This window comes from Lipotes vexillifer, unplaced genomic scaffold (assembly GCF_000442215.2).
Source record: "Lipotes vexillifer unplaced genomic scaffold, Lipotes_vexillifer_v1.1 scaffold496, whole genome shotgun sequence".
NCBI classification, from domain to species: domain Eukaryota; kingdom Metazoa; phylum Chordata; class Mammalia; order Artiodactyla; family Lipotidae; genus Lipotes; species Lipotes vexillifer.
Window position 1 is genome coordinate 9,556,805 of NW_006786690.1, and position 9,004 is coordinate 9,565,808.

The following is a 9,004-nucleotide window of genomic DNA, read 5'->3' on the forward strand; positions in this document are numbered from 1 at the left end:
CTGGCTACTATCACACTCAAAATAAAATTCAAAGTCCTACCACAGTGAACAAGGCCTGCTCAATCTAGCCCTGGTCTACCTCTCCACCTCATCTCCCCTCTCCCCCAGCTATTCCACTCTAGCCATGCTGGCCGTCTTGATTCTCAAACACACCAAGCATGCTCCGACCTCAGGGCCTTTGCATCTGTCATTTTCTCTGCCTGAAATGCTCTTCTCCCTTCCTTTCATGACTGACTCCAGACCCTGGCCAAAAATGTCACCTTCTGAGATTGTGAACCCTGACCTCCCAGCCAAAGTGGTTCCTGCCAGTAACTGTTCACTGTTTTCTCCTACATGTATGTTGTCTGTCTGCTCCAAGGTCAGGGACCAAGTCGTCCTTGTTTACTGCTATCTCCACAGGGCCTAAGGCCCAAAGCACCATGAACAGCTGTTGAGTGAGTGAATAAATGCTAGGAGACAAGTAGTAATATAGGAAATTAAATGAAAAAAAAATAGAAACGGTTTGGCAGGGGTCACACAGGGCAAGTCTTGGCCATGTTTGATGTGACCCACAGACTGAGTTCCCATAAGGGCCCCAGCGAACACATACCCAACACCTGAACACCTCGCAGGAGTTCAAGGTAAAAACCAGGCAGTGTCCCCCACAGGGGACCCCTGGGTGGGAGAGGCACCTAGTCTCTGAGGGCTGACCCCCATCCCCAGGGCTTGAGTGAAAGACCAGAGAGGAGGAGCTAAGTCAAGGAAATCTCCAAGATCCAGGGGTTCTAACTCCTGAGGTCTTTCCTGACTGAGGAGCCTGGCCTTAGCCTCTGGTCTGAACCGGCCACAGGATTTGTTTGTTAAGCACCTACTGTGAGCTTAGCTAAGGAAAACAGGAAATCTCAGATGAAAACAGACTGACGGAACCTTCATGGCCCCCTCCCCCAGTGTCCCAATACCCCAGACAAGTCAAGGTGACAGATGGAGCCGGGGAGACTGGCCACCAAGGGGGCAGACATTGCCTCAGAGCACTGTCCTCTCGGGTTGGCATAAAGATCACAAGGGAGCCTGCTCGTAACGGCAACCCCGGAGACTGGCACGAGGGTGGGGTCTCAGGCCCTACTTTGAGTAACCCAAGGAGGGCCCAAATCCCTGCACAGGCTGTGCCATCTTGGTCAGTTCAATTGACTGCTCTGGGCCTCAGTTTCCTCATCGGTAAAACGGAGCTACTTTCGACTCCGTATGTTGCACTGAAACACTATCCCAAGCGAGGAGGGCAGGGATGGTGCCTGGCCCACACGAAGCCGCAGCAAGTTATTGCTGCTGGTGGTGACAATTGGGGAAAGGCTCCTACCGCAGCTCAGCCTGGAAAGAGGGGACCCCCGGGGCGGAGAGGCGCTTGTCTGCAGGCCGCTGCGCCCGGGCAGGCCCCCGCCTCCTGCCGCCTACCCGAGCCCGCGGGAATCCGGGCAGGATTTGGAGCAGGACGGCTGGCAGGATGTCCGCAGAGGCCCCGGGCGCGCTCTCCAGGAGGCCAAGCCGGGCAGCGCCGGGGTGTGCTGCGCGTACGCCCAGAGTGCCTCCAGGGCCGGGACGGCGGCTCCAGCCCGCCCCCTGGCGCGCGCCCGCCTTTCCGCCCTCCGCGCGCGCCGCAATCTCGGCCCCGCGGCCTTCTCCCGCCGCAGCCCGCCCCGCGCGCCCGAGCCCCTGACCCACGGGAGCGCGCGCCGCGGGCCTCCTACCTTCGCGCGACACCACTGCTGCAGCCGAGGCCGAGCGGACCGGGCCAGGCGAAGCCAGAGGGCGGAGCCCGCGCCCGACCCGCCCGCGTCCCCGCGTCGCCCGAGGTGGAGGGCGCGCCCTGGGCCCGGGGCGGGGCCGGCCGCTGTGAGCGTGCGGCGGCCTCAGTCTACGAGCGCTTATCTGAGAGCCGCACTAGATGGAGGGCTTTTCATACACGATCGCATTTACTGCTCCGGACAACACAGGAAACAGGGATTATTAGCTCCTTATGCATAAACGGGAAAGTGAAGATTAAGCTAATTGCTCAGGGTCTCGAAGCTGAAGGGCGGCAGAGCCGACTGGGAACCAAGACCCAGCTGCAGTCTCGGCTTTGTATTCCCTGGCCCAGCCTTAAAGGCCTTAAACTCTTAACACCCCACTTTCACCAATGGACAGATCATCCAAAATGAAAATAAATAAGGAAAGACAAGCTTTAAATGACACATTAGACAAGATGGATTTAATTGATATTTACAGGACATTCCATCCAAAAACAACAGAATATACTTTCTTCTCAAGTGCTCATGGAACATTCTCCAGGATAGATCATATCTTGGGTCACAAATCAAGCCTCAGTAAATTTAAGAAAATTGAAGTCGTATCAAGTATCTTTTCCGACCACAACGCTATGAGACTAGATATCAGTCACAGGAAAAAAACTGTAAAAAATACACACACGCTGCAAAGCAATTAAGCCCTTGCGCCACAGCTACAAAGCCTGTGCTCTAGAGAACATGAGCCACAACTACTGAGCCCAAATGCTACAACCACTGAAGCCCGTGCTCCTAGAGCCCGTGCTCTGCAACAAGAGAAGCCACTGCAATGAGAAAGCCCGTGCACCACTACAAAGTGTAGCCCCTGCTCGCCGCAACTAGAGAAAGCCTGTGCACAGCAACGAAGACCCAACGCAGCAAAAACAAACAAACAAACAAAAAAAAACTAGAGACAAATGACAGTGAAAACACAATGACCCAAAACCTATGGGATGCCGCAAAAGCAGCTCTAAGAGGGAAGATTATAGCAATACAATCCTACCTCAAGAAACAAGAAAAATCTCAAAAAAAACAAACTAACCTTACACCTAAAACAATTAGAGAAAGAAGAACCAAAAAACCCCAAAGTTAGCAGAAGAAAAGAAGTCATAAAAATCAGATCAGAAATAAATGAAAAAGAAGTGAAGAAAACAATAGCAAAGATCAATAAAACTAAAAGCTGGTTCTTTGAGAAGATAAACAAAATGAATAAACCATTAGCCAGACTCATCAAGAAAAAAAGGGAGAAGACTCAAATCAATAGGATTAGAAATGAAAAAGGAGAAGTAACAACTGACACAGCAGAAATACAAAGGATCATGAGGGATTACTACAAGCAACCCTATGCCAATAAAATGGACAACCTGGAAGAAATGGACAAATTCTTAGAAAAGTACAACTTTCTGAGACTGAACCAAGAAGAAATAGAAAATATTAACAGACCAATCACAGGCACTGAAATTGAAACTGTGATTAAAAATCTTCCAACAAACAAAAGCCCAGGACCAGATGGCTTCACAGGCGAATTCTATCAAACATTTAGAGAAGAGCTAACACCTATTCTTCTCAAACTCTTCCAAAATATAGCAGAGGGAGGAACACTCCCAAACTCATTCTACGAGGCCACCATCACCCTGATACCAAAACCAGACAAGGATGTCACAAAGAAAGAAAACTACAGGCCAATATCACTGATGAACATAGATGCAAAAATCCTCAACAAAATACTAGCAAACAGAATCCAACAGCACATTAAAAGGATCATACACCATGATCAAGTGGGGTTTATTCCAGGAATGCAAGGATTCTTCAATATACGCAAATCTATCAATGTGATTAACCATATTAACAAATTGAAGGAGAAAAACCATATGATCATCTCAATAGATGCAGAGAAAGCTTTTGACAAAATTCAACACCCATTTATGATAAAAACCCTGCAGAAAGTAGGTGTAGAGGGAACTTTCCTCAATATAATAAAGGCCGTATATGACAAGCCCACAGCCAACATCATCCTCAATGGCGAAAAACTGAAAGCATTTCCACTAAGGTCAGGAACAAGACAAGGTTGCCCACTCTCACCACTCTTATTCAACATAGTTTTGGAAGTTTTAGCCACAGCAATCAGAGAAGAAAAGGAAATAAAAGGAATCCAAATCGGAAAAGAAGAAGTAAAGCTGTCACTGTTTGCAGATGACATGATACTATACCGTACGCCCAGAGTGCCTCCAGGGCCGGGACGGCGGCTCCAGCCCGCCCCCTGGCGCGCGCCCGCCTTTCCGCCCTCCGCGCGCGCCGCAATCTCGGCCCCGCGGCCTTCTCCCGCCGCAGCCCGCCCCGCGCGCCCGAGCCCCTGACCCACGGGAGCGCGCGCCGCGGGCCTCCTACCTTCGCGCGACACCACTGCTGCAGCCGAGGCCGAGCGGACCGGGCCAGGCGAAGCCAGAGGGCGGAGCCCGCGCCCGACCCGCCCGCGTCCCCGCGTCGCCCGAGGTGGAGGGCGCGCCCTGGGCCCGGGGCGGGGCCGGCCGCTGTGAGCGTGCGGCGGCCTCAGTCTACGAGCGCTTATCTGAGAGCCGCACTAGATGGAGGGCTTTTCATACACGATCGCATTTACTGCTCCGGACAACACAGGAAACAGGGATTATTAGCTCCTTATGCATAAACGGGAAAGTGAAGATTAAGCTAATTGCTCAGGGTCTCGAAGCTGAAGGGCGGCAGAGCCGACTGGGAACCAAGACCCAGCTGCAGTCTCGGCTTTGTATTCCCTGGCCCAGCCTTAAAGGCCTTAAACTCTTAACACCCCACTTTCACCAATGGACAGATCATCCAAAATGAAAATAAATAAGGAAAGACAAGCTTTAAATGACACATTAGACAAGATGGATTTAATTGATATTTACAGGACATTCCATCCAAAAACAACAGAATATACTTTCTTCTCAAGTGCTCATGGAACATTCTCCAGGATAGATCATATCTTGGGTCACAAATCAAGCCTCAGTAAATTTAAGAAAATTGAAGTCGTATCAAGTATCTTTTCCGACCACAACGCTATGAGACTAGATATCAGTCACAGGAAAAAAACTGTAAAAAATACACACACGCTGCAAAGCAATTAAGCCCTTGCGCCACAGCTACAAAGCCTGTGCTCTAGAGAACATGAGCCACAACTACTGAGCCCAAATGCTACAACCACTGAAGCCCGTGCTCCTAGAGCCCGTGCTCTGCAACAAGAGAAGCCACTGCAATGAGAAAGCCCGTGCACCACTACAAAGTGTAGCCCCTGCTCGCCGCAACTAGAGAAAGCCTGTGCACAGCAACGAAGACCCAACGCAGCAAAAACAAACAAACAAACAAAAAAAAACTAGAGACAAATGACAGTGAAAACACAATGACCCAAAACCTATGGGATGCCGCAAAAGCAGCTCTAAGAGGGAAGATTATAGCAATACAATCCTACCTCAAGAAACAAGAAAAATCTCAAAAAAAACAAACTAACCTTACACCTAAAACAATTAGAGAAAGAAGAACCAAAAAACCCCAAAGTTAGCAGAAGAAAAGAAGTCATAAAAATCAGATCAGAAATAAATGAAAAAGAAGTGAAGAAAACAATAGCAAAGATCAATAAAACTAAAAGCTGGTTCTTTGAGAAGATAAACAAATTGATAAACCATTAGCCAGACTCATCAAGAAAAAAAGGGAGAAGACTCAAATCAATAGGATTAGAAATGAAAAAGGAGAAGTAACAACTGACACAGCAGAAATACAAAGGATCATGAGGGATTACTACAAGCAACCCTATGCCAATAAAATGGACAACCTGGAAGAAATGGACAAATTCTTAGAAAAGTACAACTTTCTGAGACTGAACCAAGAAGAAATAGAAAATATTAACAGACCAATCACAGGCACTGAAATTGAAACTGTGATTAAAAATCTTCCAACAAACAAAAGCCCAGGACCAGACGGCTTCACAGGTGAATTCTATCAAACATTTAGAGAAGAGCTAACACCTATCCTTCTCAAACTCTTCTAAAATATAGCAGAGGGAGGAACACTCCCAAACTCATTCTACGAGGCCACCATCACCTTGATACCAAAACCAGACAAGGATGTCACAAAGAAAGAAAACTACAGGCCAATATCACTGATGAACATAGATGCAAAAATCCTCAACAAGATACTAGCAAACAGAATCCAACAGCACATTAAAAGGATCATACACCATGATCAAGTGGGGTTTATCCCAGGAATGCAAGGATTCTTTAATATACGCAAATCAATGTGATACACCATATTAACAAACTGAAGGATAAAAACCATATGATAGGGCTTCCCTGGTGGCGCAGTGGTTGAGAGTCCTCCTGCCGATGCAGGGGACACGGGTTCGTGCCCCGGTCTGGGAGGATCCCACATGCCACAGAGCGGCTGGGCCCATGAGCCATGGCCGCTAAGCCTGCACGTCCGGAGCCTGTGCTCCACAACGGGAGGGGCCACAACAGTGAGAGGCCCGGGTACCACAAAAAAAAAAAACGAAAAAAACAACCATATGATAATCTCAATAGATGCAGAAAAAGCTTTTGACAAAATTCAACACCAATTTATGATAAAAACTCTCCAGAAAGTAGGCATAGAGGGAACTTACCTCAACATAATAAAGGCCATATATGACAAACCCACAGGCAACATCGTTCTCAATGGTGAAAAACTGAAACTGTTTCTTCTAAGATTAGGAACAAGACAAGGGTGCCCACTCTCACCACTATTATTCAACATAGTTTTGGAAGTTTTAGCCATAGCAATCGGAGAAAAAAAAGAAATAAAAGGAATCCAAATCGGAAAAGAAGAGGTAAAACTGTCACTGTTTGCAGATGACATGATACTATACATAGAGAATCCTAAAGATGCTACCAGAAAACTACTAGAGCTAATCAATGAATTTGGTAAAGTAGCAGGATACAAAATTAATGCACAGAAATCTCTGGCATTCCTATATACTAACGATGAAAAATCTGAAAGTGAAATCAAGAAAACACTCCCATTTACCATTGCAATATTGCAACAAAAAGAATAAAATAGCTCGGAATAGGGCTTCCCTGGTGGCGCAGTGGTTGAGAGTCCACCTGCCGATGCAGGGGACACGGGTTCGTGCCCCGGTCTGGGAAGATCCCACATGACGCAGAGCAGCTAGGCCCGTGAGTCATGGCCGCTAAGCCTGCGCGTCCAGAGCCTGTGCTCCGCACGGAGCCTGTGCTCCGCAACAGGAGAGGCCACAACAGTGAGAGGCCCGAGTACCGAAAAAAAAAAAAAAAAAAAAAAAAGGGGCCTGGGCTTTTTGGGTTTTTTTTAACTTTTTTTTTTTTTTTTAATTTATTTTTGGCTATGTTGGGTCTTTGTTGCTATGCGCGGGGACTACTCTTTGTTACGGTTCATGGGCTTCTCGTTGTGGTGGCTTCTCTTGTTGCAGAGCACGGGCTCTAGACACATGGGCTTCAGTAGTTGTGGCTCACAGGCTAAGTAGTTGTGGCTTGCAAGCTCAGTAGTTGTGACTCGGGCTCTAGAGCACAGGCTCAGTAGTTGTGGTGCACGGGCTTAGTTGCTCCATGGCATGTGGGATCTTCCAGGACCAGGGCTCGAACCCGTGTCCCTTGCATTGGCAGGCGGATCCTTAACCACTGTGCCACCAGGGAAGTCCCCAAACCCATGCTCTTTCCTCTACACCATGCTGCCTAATGTGAGATTTTGGGAGGGACAGCAAACACAGTTCCTCTCTCCTTGACCCTAACCCCGGGGGCCCCAGGATCCTGCTGCAGGGAGGCACATACTTACACCAACCCTCCTCCATAGGCCTTGAGCTCCCCTGCTGTGCTGACTCAGTGACTCTGCTCAGCTCAGCCTGGCCTGTGAGCATTTGAATCCCCAGGGCTGCTGCCCATTGGTCACTGCTCCATAACCAGGTGGTGCCCAGCCCAGGGCCCCAAGGTCCAGCCACCAGAAGGGAGTTGTGTTGGGTACTCACCTGCTCACTGCGGAGGGTTCTAAATCTGCAACTCAGGTAACTGGGAAACAAGTGACTGGGACTTACCAACCCCAGGTTGCTGGAGCCAAGTGCCTGCCGAACCCGGGTGCTAGGCTGGGTTGGACTCTGCCCACCACCAGCAAAACCACATTACCCAGGAGGCTTAGAGAACAGATGTTCTGGTTAACTGGATTTGCCAGATATCTTAAGGCTAATTGGCAATGCCTTTTAATGCCTGGCTTTAATAGCAAAAAATTAGAAAGACCAAAATGTCCAGCAATAGGGGACTTGCATATGTAAGTTGTTCATTTAATGGAATACTATGAAGTCATTCCAAATGTTACAAAAAAAGTTCAGCAACTGGAGAAATTGTTATACATATATATTTTTAAATTTTATGTATGTATGTATTTATTTGGCTGTCTTGGGTCTTTATTGCTGCTTGCTGGCTTTCTCTAGTTGCGGTGAGCAGGGGCTACTCTTTGTTGCGGTGCTCAGTCTTCTCACTGCAGTGGCTTCTCTTGTTGTGGAGCATGGGCTCTAGGTGCACGGGCTTCAGTAGTTGTGGCTCGTGGGCTCCAGAGCACAGGCTCAGTATTTGCGGTGCACGGGCTTAGTTGCTCCCTGTCATGTGGGATATTCCCGGACCAGGGCTTTAACCCGTGTCCCCTGCATTGGCAGGCAGATTCTTAACCACTGCACCACCAGGGAAGTCCAGAAATTGTTATACTAAGTGAAAAGTTTCGGAACAGTAGGACGGAATTAGCCCTTGTTTGTAAATTTTTTTTTTTTTTTTTTTTTTTTGCGGGATCTTAGTTCCCTGACCAGGGATTGAACCTGGGCCACAGCAGTGAAAGTGCTGAGTCCTAACCACTGGACCACCAGGGAATACCCGAAAAATATTTCTTGTATATAGATATAATAGGAAAAACATGAGAAGACACTAAAACGTTAACCATGCTATCTTTGGGTGTTAGGACGACAGATGACCTCTTAAACATAGATTTTCTTTTGTTGAAAAGATGGTACATTTACATGGTTCGAATTCAAATAGTGCAGAACGTTGTAAAGTAAAAGTAAGTATCCCTCCCATCCCTGTCTCCTAGTCACCCAGTCTCTCCCTGCAGGCAACCTGTGCGGTGCTGTTTCCTATATATATATATATATATATATATATTTTTTTTTTTTT

The 9,004-nt window shown here is 47.8% G+C and overlaps 1 non-coding gene across 1 annotated transcript; it reads right to left on the reverse strand.

The window, feature by feature from the left end:
• Positions 1-8,631: 8,631 nt before the first annotated feature.
• Positions 8,632-8,703, reverse strand: TRNAE-UUC (transfer RNA glutamic acid (anticodon UUC)). Its single transcript has one exon. It is a non-coding gene; the product is annotated as a tRNA-Glu (tRNA).
• Positions 8,704-9,004: the final 301 nt, after the last annotated feature.